The sequence below is a fragment of the Schistocerca nitens genome, chromosome 3, assembly GCF_023898315.1.
Source record: "Schistocerca nitens isolate TAMUIC-IGC-003100 chromosome 3, iqSchNite1.1, whole genome shotgun sequence".
Lineage (NCBI taxonomy): Eukaryota > Metazoa > Arthropoda > Insecta > Orthoptera > Acrididae > Schistocerca > Schistocerca nitens.
The window spans coordinates 535,008,259-535,021,116 of NC_064616.1; the positions used below are offsets into that span (position 1 = coordinate 535,008,259).

The following is a 12,858-nucleotide window of genomic DNA, read 5'->3' on the forward strand; positions in this document are numbered from 1 at the left end:
TGCATCTGTGTGTTTTAAAATGTTGCCAAATGCAATGCCTCTAAACCCAGACAAACCACTTCATGACCGTTGCCTGAATCAAGTGAAAGTTGAATAATGTGTATGAGGCAAATATGCATTACAAGAAGAAAATAAAATTCTTCAACAGGCAAACTGCCATCTGATGAAGATATTTTGAAGGTACTGCAGAACATACAGGAAGAGACTATTTCTGTGCTTAAAGGCATACCAGAAATAAATGAACAGTTGCTGGCTTTCCAGTTTGCTGAGACTACAGGTCTAGAAAGTTCGGCTCAGCCAGAAGATCTTTACACTAACGCATAACTTTTATTCATTAAAGCATATGATTAGGTAAGGCCTACATTTGACACATGCTTTCCACAGCCAAGAACAATAACTGTTTCTACATCTACATGAGTACTGGCAATTCACAATTAAGTGAGTAGCAGAGGTTTCATCAAACCACCTTTGAGTAAATGGTACCAAAGTGCGGATGGGGCTCCTGATTTCACAAGTGAGCCCTTTGAGGTTTTGAAAGTGAAACCTACCTTAGGTGATTCAGATTTTTCTGTCCTTTGCAGTCCAATAATGGATGAGATATCAATATGATAAAATGTTGAGTTTGACGGCCGTTGATACTTCGGTTATGTTGATATGGGATTTGGTATTGATTCAGACTGTTTGCCAGTAGCAAAAGAGGCAATGGTGTTCATGCTTAAGTTTTGAGGTTTGAACTGTTTCAGTAATTTTGTATGAAATGTTTCAATCATTTTGTGTTCAGTTTCTAGACAATTTTTTGTTTTTTTTTTATTATTATTTAGTTCATCTGTTAGGAGTTGTTCAAATGTTGATGTGTCAAAGTTTAGATATAGTGGTCTCTGTGTAATAAACTTTTGAGGTTTTTATTTAAGTTTCATTCTGGTTAGGTAGTCGTCTGTATCTGCTATGGCTCCCTTTCCAACTTTTAACATCCATAATTTCCTTGTAACAGGGGAAATGAAATCACTACATGGCCACTTTGGAACATACCATTGTATGTGTTTGCTGATCTCCATGTCTTCTGTTGAGTAATTTTTATCGTAAAATGGGTGGACATATGATTTTGAGATTATAGGTTTTGCAAAGTCCAATTAACCTTTTCTCATTGTTGTTGATCTACTTATGTGCATGAAAACTGCCAGTTATTTTCTGTACTTTTTTCTCTGTCATTAATTGTCTAGAACTGTGTATGAATATGACTGGAAATGTTACAAATTTTGTGTGTTGCTGTACTGTTATTTTTTTGTGAGAAGTGATATTACAATTTAGTGACAAAGAACTAGATAATTTTATATTTCAAATAAAATTTGCATTTAAGAGCATACCCTAGTTTTCCTTGAAATTTTTTTTTACAAATTTCATAGCTGAATATCTGTGCTTTATTGAGTGTAAAGGCAAGTTAAAATTCTGGTTGATATGTACAATGGAATCACAGAAGTTCTGTTCTGTGGATTAGCCTCTGCGTGCACAGCCCATTCGTCCTTGGAAGTCCAAAGGACATCTGGTGATACAAAATTTATTTTAGTACAAATATTTAATAGCATTAAATCTGTAGCAACAATTTTTGTGCAGTACTGTACTATTCCAAATAAAAAGCAACTCTTAAGTAGGGAACATCAAAAATTGTGGAGCTTGGTTGTGTCATAACTGAAAAAGTCTTTTTCTGTGTTTACTGTGAATTACTTATGGCTGACAGTTTCATTTAATTTAAAATGAGAGTAACAGTTTGGTCACTATCCCACAATGTAAGCCATGCCTAATGAATTAGATTTTGCATTAAGAAATAATAAATAAACTGTCTGAAATGTGGGTAGCCCTCCTTGAAAGTATGCTGTATCAAAATACGTACTCAGAAACAATTGTCAATTACACATATGAACTAAGAGGGCAAGCACCACCCATTGATTTAACCAAGAAACTCACTACCTTGGCTCCACAGCATGACAGACTACCATGCTTCAATCGGTGGCCGTGCTTATCACAGGTAGCAGCAGATCCACATTTTTTAACCTCCACAAAACTAGCCCGTTCAACATGCAGTTAGTGTTGGCGTGCTGTGAGTAAAATAGTGTGAGGGATTGAAAGTGTATCACAGAGAAGCAATGTGTATCTTTGTTTGTACATGCACTGACTAAAATGCCACACATCTACACTAATGAAGAATATGTACATGTGGTGCATGTTTACAGCTGCTGACCACGTACTTCAACAACCTGTGCAAAGATATAAAGAATCTGTATGACTGGAACCTCAGCTCGATAGTAAGTTGCAATATATATTATGATTAACAAAATTTATATATATATATATATATATATATATATATATATATATATATATATATATATATATATATATATTCCCTACGTGGAATGTTTCCCTCTATTATAACCATATCATTAATTTGAACCCAACAATTACGTTTGTTATTGTCGCTGTTGGATTTCGAAATCTTTCCTGTCGTCTTATTTTCTCTTTATTTTCTCTTTCTGTTTTTACCAGTAGTCTCACTTTGTATTCACCTTCCCCTTTTTACCGTAATCTACTATACAATTTTATCCCGCCTATATATACTCAATAATACGTAACCCACTTCCAAACCATAACCAAAAATATTTTATTTTCCGCTTTCAACACTACCGCTGCTATAAAATCCACCGTTTCTAGTTCAATAACAGCTGCTTTCACGTATTAAACAACCATTTCGGCCAGCTCTAATAACTTTCACTTTATTTCCACTTCCTGGTCTTTAAATATGTCTGCTTGTGTCTGTATATGTGTGGATGGATATGTGTGTGTGTGCGAGTGTATACCCGTCCTTTTTTCCCCCTAAGGTAAGTCTTTCCGCTCCCGGGATTGGAATGACTCCTTACCCTCTCCCTTAAAACCCACATCCTTTTGTCTTTCCCTCTCCTTCCCTCTTTCCTGATGAGGCAACAGTTTGTTGCGAAAGCTTGAATTTTGTGTGTATGTTTGTGTTTGTTTGTGTGTCTGTCGACCTGCCAGCACTTTCATTTGGTAAGTCACATTATCTTTGTTTTTAGATATAAAATTTATAATTCCATTCATCTATCAAATATGATGTTTCTTTTTTAAAAAATTTCAAATTTGATGCTCATAAAGGGAGCCTTTGGCGTCAGTATATTGTATGGGAACATTTATTTGAAATTTCAGTCTATTTCATATTGTCTGTGATATTTTGGAAATCTGTTTGTATCACCGACTTTTAAGAATCTCAATTGTCCTATCCAATTCAAATTGCCTCTTTCATCAGTAACTGGCCGATATTCCAGTATTTTGAATTATTTGGTCAAGAAAAATTCCTTCCAAAATTATGTTGAAAAATATATATAATACATTCATTTCTGTAGATTATGTTCATATTCTGAATATTGTTTTCTTGGTAGATGTTTACTCAGGCTTGCAGTGATCAGAAAGTTGTATTGCTTTTGTATGATTGTTGAAGAAACGTTGTTGTAGAATGCAAATACTTCAGGATTAAGTGAGATCACTCACCAAAAGGCAGAAGCAATAAGATTTCAGTAGACACACACAAGTGCAGGAAGACTTCTAACTTTTGCATTTACCCTTTGACAAGCTACAGTAAAATGGAAAAACACACACATTCACATATACACAACTATGCCTCGGCACGGAGTCAACTAGACTAATAGTGCCAATGTTATTTTTCAGCAGATGGACTGGTTGTAGAGGTGGTAGTGCTGGGTGAGGTGGGTAGAGGAAGAGAGAGGAGGGAGTCAGGGAGAGGGACTGCAGGTGGGTGGATCTGAGGGATGCACCTGATTTACGAGCTAGGAATGCGGGAGGGAGGGGTGGCAGGTATATGGGCTGGCATGACTGTAGCAGCTGCTAGGAAGCAGCACATGCTGAAGGTGACATGGGGACATGAATTGGAAGGGATAGGGGTGACAGATGGAGGAAGGGGAAACTATTGGGTGTAGGGTGCAGTTATAGTGGGACACCTGAGATTGAAGCCAGGACAATTATGGGAGTGGGGGGGGGGGGGTGTTGCAAGGACAATTTCCATCTGCACAGGTGAGAGAAGCTGGTGGTGGGGGGAAGGATCCAGATGCCTTGGGTTGTGAAGCAACCACTGAAATTGAACATGTGGCATATTGAGCGACCAGGTGCACAGCTTTGTTCTTGACAACCTTTTGGCAGTGGCCATTGATCCTGGTGGACAGCTCGTAGCTAGCCATACCAACATAAAAGGCTGTGCAGTGTTTGCAGCACAGCTGATGGATGACATGGCCACTTTCACAGGTGGCCCTATCTCTTATGTGGTAGAATAAGCTTGTGACAGAACTGGGGTAGGAGGTGCTGAGTGAAAGGACTGGGCATGTCTTGCAACTTAGTCTGTCACAGGGATATGATCCCTGAGTCAAGCAGCTGGGAATGGGACTGACATAGGAATGGACTAGGACATTGTGTAGGTTGGGTAGGTGATGGAACATCGCTTTAGGAGGAGTGGGAGGGTTTTTGGGTAGGATGTCCCTCATATCAGGGCAGGATGAGAGATAGTCAAAGCCCTAGATAAGGATATGGCTCAGTTGTTTCAGTCCAGGGGGATACTGGGCGATGAGGGGGGGGGGGGGGGGCACAATTCTGTAGCTGCTTCTTGGTGGTGGGGGGGAAGGTTGGAGATCTGTGAGGATATGGCACAGGAAATCTGGTTGTGGACTGGGATTGGAGTGGGAGGGTGCTACTGCCTGTAAAGGTCTTTGCCTGTGGAAGCCTTTGTGAGATGACCAGCACACTGGGCAATGGAGTTCTCATGACTGCAAATAGATCATACAAGGGGGCTAGGCTGTACGGGAGGGGTGTTTTGGTGTGGAAAGGATTACAGCTGTTGAAATACATGTACTAGAGTCCATGCAAAATGCAGTGGCCAAAGTGAAGTGACCAGTTTTTGTCCAATGTGCTGGAATGCCATTTGTTTGTTCAGAAGGGGAGGCCAATATTGTTTGCCTCCTCTCACCTACTTTTGGCCATCAGTGATGCACTGTGATCAAAGAATGGTGGCGCACACCCTGCAGTTTATCTCAAACAGTTTTATAGAAACTGTTCAGTAAAAGAATTTCATTTTTGTGGTACTTATGGCTTTATACATCAGTTTCATGATGATGTGCCCACCGTTTTGTTAATGGTCTTAGTTATTGGGATATTTGCATTTAAATAAGACACTGGGAGAAAACTGAAAAAGTTTGCAATGAAACGTAGAGGTTGCTATGATTTTGCGTTTGGGCACATTACATAATGTGTTGCTGTGTATGGAATTTAAGTAACATGTTGAAATTTTCCTTAGATTTGGATGTATGTTACCAATCTCAAGAAAACTGCTCTTATGTGGCACACACATTCGCGAACATGTGTGCCAGCCATGATATCACGTGATGGTGAGACTATGTTTCCATATGTTTATTATGCAAAACTTCATTATCTATTAAATTATTCCATTCACTACGGACTTTTTTGATGAAAGAATGTAATTTTTAAGTGTCACTGATAGCTTCTGAAATGAATAATGCTGTGGGTTTTTGAACATAGGTGAAGACATTTCAAATTTATTTTTGTACCAAAGATATGCTTATTGATAAAATATTGACCTTACTTTTCCTCAGTTCCTGACTTAGTGAGCCACTGTTTCAGAATTCTCTCACGATAGCTCCTTCACAACATTTCAATGAGGTGACATTTTGTAAACTGCACTGTGTTTTGGCAAAAGAAGCAAATTTTAACAGGCCAACAAAAGAACTGTAGGTTTTACTCAAAATTCGCTACTCATTATGCTTCTCTGAGAGTTACAAATGGTTTAAAATCCAGGTGAAAATAAATTCCTGCTTTTGTTGCATTATCAGTGGATTTTTTTATACTAACCAAAGCAGAGGAGACAGTGTATCTTTTTGAATGGTCATCTTGTAAGTGTGGGCGTGGAGGGGCTCCGCTTAATATTTACAAGAAAATATGAGTGTAGGCTTTAGTTTAGAATGGTACTTTCCCTGCAGCACTTGGAATTTCCCCTATAGTGCCTGCCTGCACACCTCACCACCACCGCTCCCCCCCATGCGTGCCCTGCCAACTGTGAATCTACTGGCAACATTACTCTGCACACACCCCGCTATTCGTGCTTAGTAGGTTTAATGTGGACAGAGGTGAGTGGAGCCAAAAGAGATGTGGAGGTCAATGTACAGGAAGGTGACGTGTTGAGTAGAGGAGGACCATTTGAAGTGGATGGTAGTTTTGGGAGGCTAGGAAAATTTCTTCCAGATGGCCCATAAACAGATTGGTATACAGTGGTGCCATGTGGGTGCCCATGGTTGTGCTACAGATTTGCTTGTAACCTTCCCTTCAAAGGAAAAATAGTTGTGGGTCAGAATATAGTTAGTAAGGTGTATAGGGCCCGCCCGGTTAGCTGAGCAGTCTAACGCACAGCTTTCCAGAGCAGGACGGAGCGCCTGGTCCCCTGCACAAATCCGCCCAGTGGACTTGTGTCAAGGTCTGGTGAGCCAGCCAGTCTGTGGATGGTTTTTAGGTGGTTTTCCATCTGCCTTGGGGAATTAAATTCAATTTATTAGTGTCCTTGTAGTGCAGCATCAAAATGACATAGGACTTGTCAATAAACATTACAATTTAAAATACATGTACATGAAAATTTATAATTGAATTTACTTGTCACTTAGACATTACAATTTTAATAGAACTATAAGAACATTAACATAAAAATATACAAGTAGGATAACAACGTACAAAAAAAAAAAATTGTGAGTCTCACATCAAAGATTATTTCCATTCTTACATTAACACTGTTTCACACTTTCATAGAAACAGCAAGTATTGAAATGTAAGCAATTACACATATTTATTATGTCAGGGAAATATTAACTGCACTTTTATTGTCAATGATTCATAAACACTTCAATACTGTGAAAACTATTGCTCAATAACATGTTTTTTAATTCTCTTTTAAATATGTGCAGTTTTGGTATTATTTTTAGTTCTTTGGGGAGAGCACTGTAGAGGATTTTGGGTTGGCATAGTACACTTTTGTGATACATAGCTGTCTTATGAATTTCTCTGTGGAAATCATTCCTATTCCTTGTTTCGTAGTTGTGAATTTCTCTGTTTAATATAGAAAATTTCTCGTGTTCTTTTAAGAAACATATACTTTCATATATGTATAAGGATGGTAGTGTAATGAGTTTTAATTCTTTGGAAGCATGCCTACAAGAGTATCTATATCCTATACCTTTTATTATTCTGACTGCCTTCTTTTGTAGTCTAAATGAATGTTTTGTTAGACTGTTGTTCCCCCAAAACTGTACACCGTATCTTAATAAACTGTGCATGAATGAGAAATAAACACATAACACTGTTTTAATATTACATGAGCTTTTAAGCATTCTAAGTATAGAACATGTTTGACTTAATTTTTTGTTCAATGATATTAGATGCTTTTCCCATCTTAAGTGTTCATCAAACCATATTCCCAGGAATTTAGTGTATGATGCTTCTTCAATCTTACACTTACCCAGTTCTACTGTAAGGTTAGTTTTTATTTTATTTGTAATATGTCTGAAGTTGATCCACGTTGGTTTTTTGGCATTCACAATGAGTCTGTTTTCATTAAACCATCTGTCTGCTTCATCTGTTGCTAATGTGACTTTTTCCTTTAAGTCAGCTACACTATTTGCTTTAACAAACAAACTTGTATCGTCAGCAAATAGTACTGCCAATGCTTCAGATAGTTGACTTGGTAGGTCATTGATAAATATCAAAAACAGTAATGGCCCTAATACAGATCCCTGGGGTAATCCATACAAAACTCTCTCGAATCTTGATGAATATGTCCTATCTGCATGGCTTATCTCCACCTTCTGATACCTGTCCGACAGATATGATTCAAACCATTTGTGGGCAACTCCACGTATCCCATAGGCATATAACTTCCTAAGCAGTAACTTATGATTGATGACATCAAAGGCCTTTGATAAGTCTAAAAACAATCCACAATTTAATTCCTTTCTATTTATGGAATGTAGAACAAGTTGCAAAAAATTGAAGATAGCTGTTTCAGTATATTTATTTTTACGGAAACCATTTTGCACATTTACCAATATTCTATTCTTAATAAGAAATTTGTATAGTCTGTGATACATTATCCTTTCTATTATTTTTGAGAAACCTGATAACATTGATAAAGGCCTAAAGTTACTAACATCATATTTATCACTGTTCTTGTAAAGTGGCTTTATAGTTGACATTTTAAGTTTTGATGGAAATACCCCCATTTTAAAAGATTCATTTATAATTTCAGTGAGATGTGAGGCTATGATTCCTGCACTTTGCTTCATGACTTTGTCAGGAATCCCATCACACCCACATGACATTTTATTTTTTAACTTATTTATAGCATTTAGTACCTCTGATCCAGTTACTAGATAAAGGAACATTGTCATGTCATTCATGGGGATTTTTACCTTGCTATTGGAATTGCATTTAGTTTTGGACTTCATTTTGTTGTTACCTTCCTCAATGTATGAATCATTATCAAGCTTCTTAGTTACAATTATTACTTTCTTGTGCAGGCTTCTATAACATTTGACATGTGCTTTCAGTGCCACATTCTTACTGGCTGATTTATTTAACTTTCTGAGAGTGTCTGATAACTTTCTAATCCCCTGTGTAACCCATGTTTTGGCTTTACGCTTAGTTTTGACTCTTTTTATAGGAAAGGCAACATCGAAGCAGTGTTTGTAGCTTTCAAGGAATGAGTCAAACTATGTGTTGACATCACCACTTGATTCACTACCCCAGTTGTTGTTTTCCAGAATGTAATTAAAAATTCTTATGCCGTCACCATTTATAAATCTCCTTTCTCTGTAATTGTTATTGATAACAGGGTCCTTGTAAGATGTGACATTTAAACTCAATTTGATGTAATCCAAGAAACCAGTATCAATTACTTCAATGTTATATTCACACTTGTCCTTGTTTATAAATACTTGATCTATTATAGTTTCAGGCATATTTCCACATCTGATAACTTCATTTACAGTTGCCATCATATTATGACACAAAAACAGATTGCACAGTTGCTGTTGTTTACTACAATCATTCTTAAAGTTAACATTAAAAGCAAGGGGAAACTACAGCCGTAATTTTTCCCGAGGACATGCAGCTTTACTGTATGATTAAATGATGATGGCGTCCTCTTGGGTAAAATATTCCGGAGGTAAAATAGTCCCCCATTCGGATCTCCGGGCGGGGACTACTCAAGAGGACGTCGTTATCAGGAGAAAGAAAACTGGCATTTTACGGATCGGAGCGTGGAATGTCAGATCCCTTAATCGGGCAGGTAGGTTAGAAAATTTAAAAAGGGAAATGGATAGGTTAAAGTTAGATATAGTGGGAATTAGTGAAGTTCGGTGGCAGGAGGAACAAGACTTTTGGTCAGGTGATTACAGGGTTATAAATACAAAATCAAATAGGGGTAATGCAGGAGTAGGTTTAATAATGAATAAAAAAATAGGAGTGCGGGTTAGCTACTACAAACAGCATAGTGAACGCATTATTGTGGCCAAGATAGACACAAAGCCCATGCCTACTACAATAGTACAAGTTTATATGCCAACTAGCTCTGCAGATAATGAAGAAATTGATGAAATGTATGACGAGATAAAAGAAATTATTCAGGTAGTGAAGGGAGACGAAAATTTAATAGTCATGGGTGATTGGAATTCGTCAGTAGGAAAAGGGAGAGAAGGAAACATAGTAGGTGAATATGGATTGGGGGGAAGAAATGAAAGAGGAAGCCGCCTTGTAGAATTTTGCACAGAGCATAACTTTATCATAGCTAACACTTGGTTCAAGAATCATAAAAGAAGGTTGTATACCTGGAAGAATCCTGGAGATACTAATAGGTATCAAATAGATTATATAATGGTAAGACAGAGATTTAGGAACCAGGTTTTAAATTGTAAGACATTTCCAGGGGCAGATGTGGATTCTGACCACAATCTATTGGTTATGAACTGCAGATTGAAACTGAAGAAATTGCAAAAAGGTGGGAATTTAAGGAGATGGGACCTGGATAAACTGAAAGAACCAGAGGTTGTAGAGAGTTTCAGGGAGAGCATAAGGGAACAATTGACAGGAATAGGGGAAAGAAATACAGTAGAAGAAGATTGGGTAGCTCTGAGGGATGCAGTAGTGAAGGCAGCAGAGGATCAAGTAGGTAAAAAGACGAGGGCTAATAGAAATCCTTGGGTAACAGAAGAAATATTGAATTTAATTGATGAAAGGAGAAAATATAAAAATGCAGTAAATGAAGCAGGCAAAAGGGAATACAAACGTCTCAAAAATGAGATCGACAGAAAGTGCAAAATGGCTAAGCAGGGATGGCTAGAGCACAAATGTAAGGATGTAGAGGCTTGTCTCACTAGGGGTAAGAAAGATACTGCCTACAGGAAAATTAAAGAGACCTTTGGAGAGAAGAAAACCACTTGTATGAATATCAAGAGCTCAGATGGCAACCCAGTTCTAAGCAAAGAAGGGAAGGCAGAAAGGTGGAAGGAGTATATAGAGGGTTTATACAAGGGCGATGTACTTGAGGACAATATTATGGAAATGGAAGAGGATGTAAATGAAGATGAAATGGGAGATAAGATACTGCGTGAAGAGTTTGACAGAGCACTGAAAGACCTGAGTCGAAACAAGGCCCCGGGAGTAGACAACATTCCATTAGAACTACTGATGGCCTTGGGAGAGCCAGTCCTGACAAAACTCTACCATCTGGTGAGCAAAATGTATGAGACAGGCGAAATACCCTCAGACTTCAAGAAGAATATAATAATTCCAATACCAAAGAAAGCAGGTGTTGACAGATGTGAAAATTACCGAACTATCAGTTTAATAAGTCACAGCTGCAAAATACTAACGCGAATTCTTTACAGACGAATGGAAAAACTGGTAGAAGCGGACCTCGGGGAAGATCAGTTTGGATTCCTTAGAAATGTTGGAACACGTGAGGCAATACTAACCTTACGACTTATCTTAGAAGAAAGATTAAGAAAAGGCAAACCTACGTTTCTAGCATTTGTAGACTTAGAGAAAGCTTTTGACAACGTTAACTGGAATACTCTCTATCAAATTCTGAAGGTGGCAGGGGTAAAATACAGGGAGCGAGAGGCTATTTACAATTTGTACAGAAACCAAATGGCAGTTATAAGAGTCGAGGGGCATGAAAGGGAAGCAGTGGTTGGGAAAGGAGTGAGACAGGGTTGTAGCCTCTCCGCGATGTTATTCAATCTGTATATTGAGCAAGCAGTAAAGGAAACAAAAGAAAAATTCGGAGTAGGTATTAAAATTCACGGAGAAGAAGTAAAAACTTTGAGGTTCGCCGATGACATCGTAATTCTGTCAGAGACAGCAAAGGACTTGGAAGAGCAGTTGAACGGAATGGACAGTGTCTTGAAAGGAGGTTATAAGATGAACATCAACAAAAGCAAAACGAGGATAATGGAATGTAGTTAAATTAAATCGGGTGATGCTGAGGGGATTAGATTAGGAAATGAGACTCTTAAAGTAGTAAAGGAGTTTTGCTATTTAGGGAGTAAAATAACTGATGATGGTCGAAGTAGAGAGGATATAAAATGTAGACTGGCAATGGCAAGGAAATCGTTTCTGAAGAAGAGAAATTTGTTAACATCGAGTATAGATTTAAGTGTGAGGAAGTCGTTTCTGAAAGTATTTGTATGGAGTGTAGCCATGTATGGAAGTGAAACATGGACGATAACCAGTTTGGACAAGAAGAGAATAGAAGCTTTCAAAATGTGGTGCTACAGAAGAATGCTGAAGATAAGGTGGGTAGATCACGTAACTAATGAGGAGGTATTGAATAGGATTGGGGAGAAGAGAAGTTTGTGGCACAACTTGACTAGAAGAAGGGATCGATTGGTAGGACATGTTTTGAGGCATCAAGGGATCACAAATTTAGCATTGGAGGGCAGCGTGGAGGGTAAAAATCGTAGAGGGAGACCAAGAGATCAATACACTAAGCAGATTCAGAAGGATGTAGGTTGCAGTAGGTACTGTGAGATGAAGAAGCTTGCACAGGATAGATTAGCATGGAGAGCTGCATCAAACCAGTCTCAGGACTGAAGACCACAACAACAACAACAACAACATTAAAATCACCAAGAACAATTACATTATGTTTAAGTTCATTCAGTAGTCCCTCAAGGTTTTCCACAAAAATGGCCAAGTTGCCCAATGATGATCGGTACAAACACACAATAGTAATTTTTAATTTGGTTAGCTCACATATACTGTATTCAAAATCTTTTCCTATGCATTTTAGTTTACATTTAATTTCTTTTGATTCTACCCCTGTCCTAACATAAGTACATGTCCCACCCACTTTATGGTTGAGTCTACAAAATTTGCTAATAATTTCAAAATTGGGAATAATTATGCTAGACGCTTGCATTTCTTTTACCCAGTGCTCACTTATGCACAGTATGTTAATGTCTCTTAGTCAGTTAATAGAACTTCTATTTCAGCTAATTTACTTTTTAGTTACTGAACATTTTGGTATACAACTGTTAAAGTTTCATGTAGTGGATTTGCTGCACTATTTACCTTCATATTTTCTTGTTGCTGACACTGTAAAGATTCTGCCTTTTCTTCTTCTTCGAATTGCAAACATCCCATAAAAAATAGTCACTATGCACAGCAGCTCTTCTTATCCTGAGACTCTTCCTTTGAGATGTCTGCAGAGCAGCTGATGAGTTTCTGGAT

General features: G+C 37.9%; 1 protein-coding gene across 1 annotated transcript in view; it reads right to left on the minus strand.

The window, feature by feature from the left end:
* The window catches only part of LOC126249322 (uncharacterized), a 29,693-nt gene that overhangs the window by 16,641 nt on the left and 194 nt on the right, over window positions 1–12,858 (minus strand). The gene's annotated exons all lie outside the window — the stretch shown is intronic.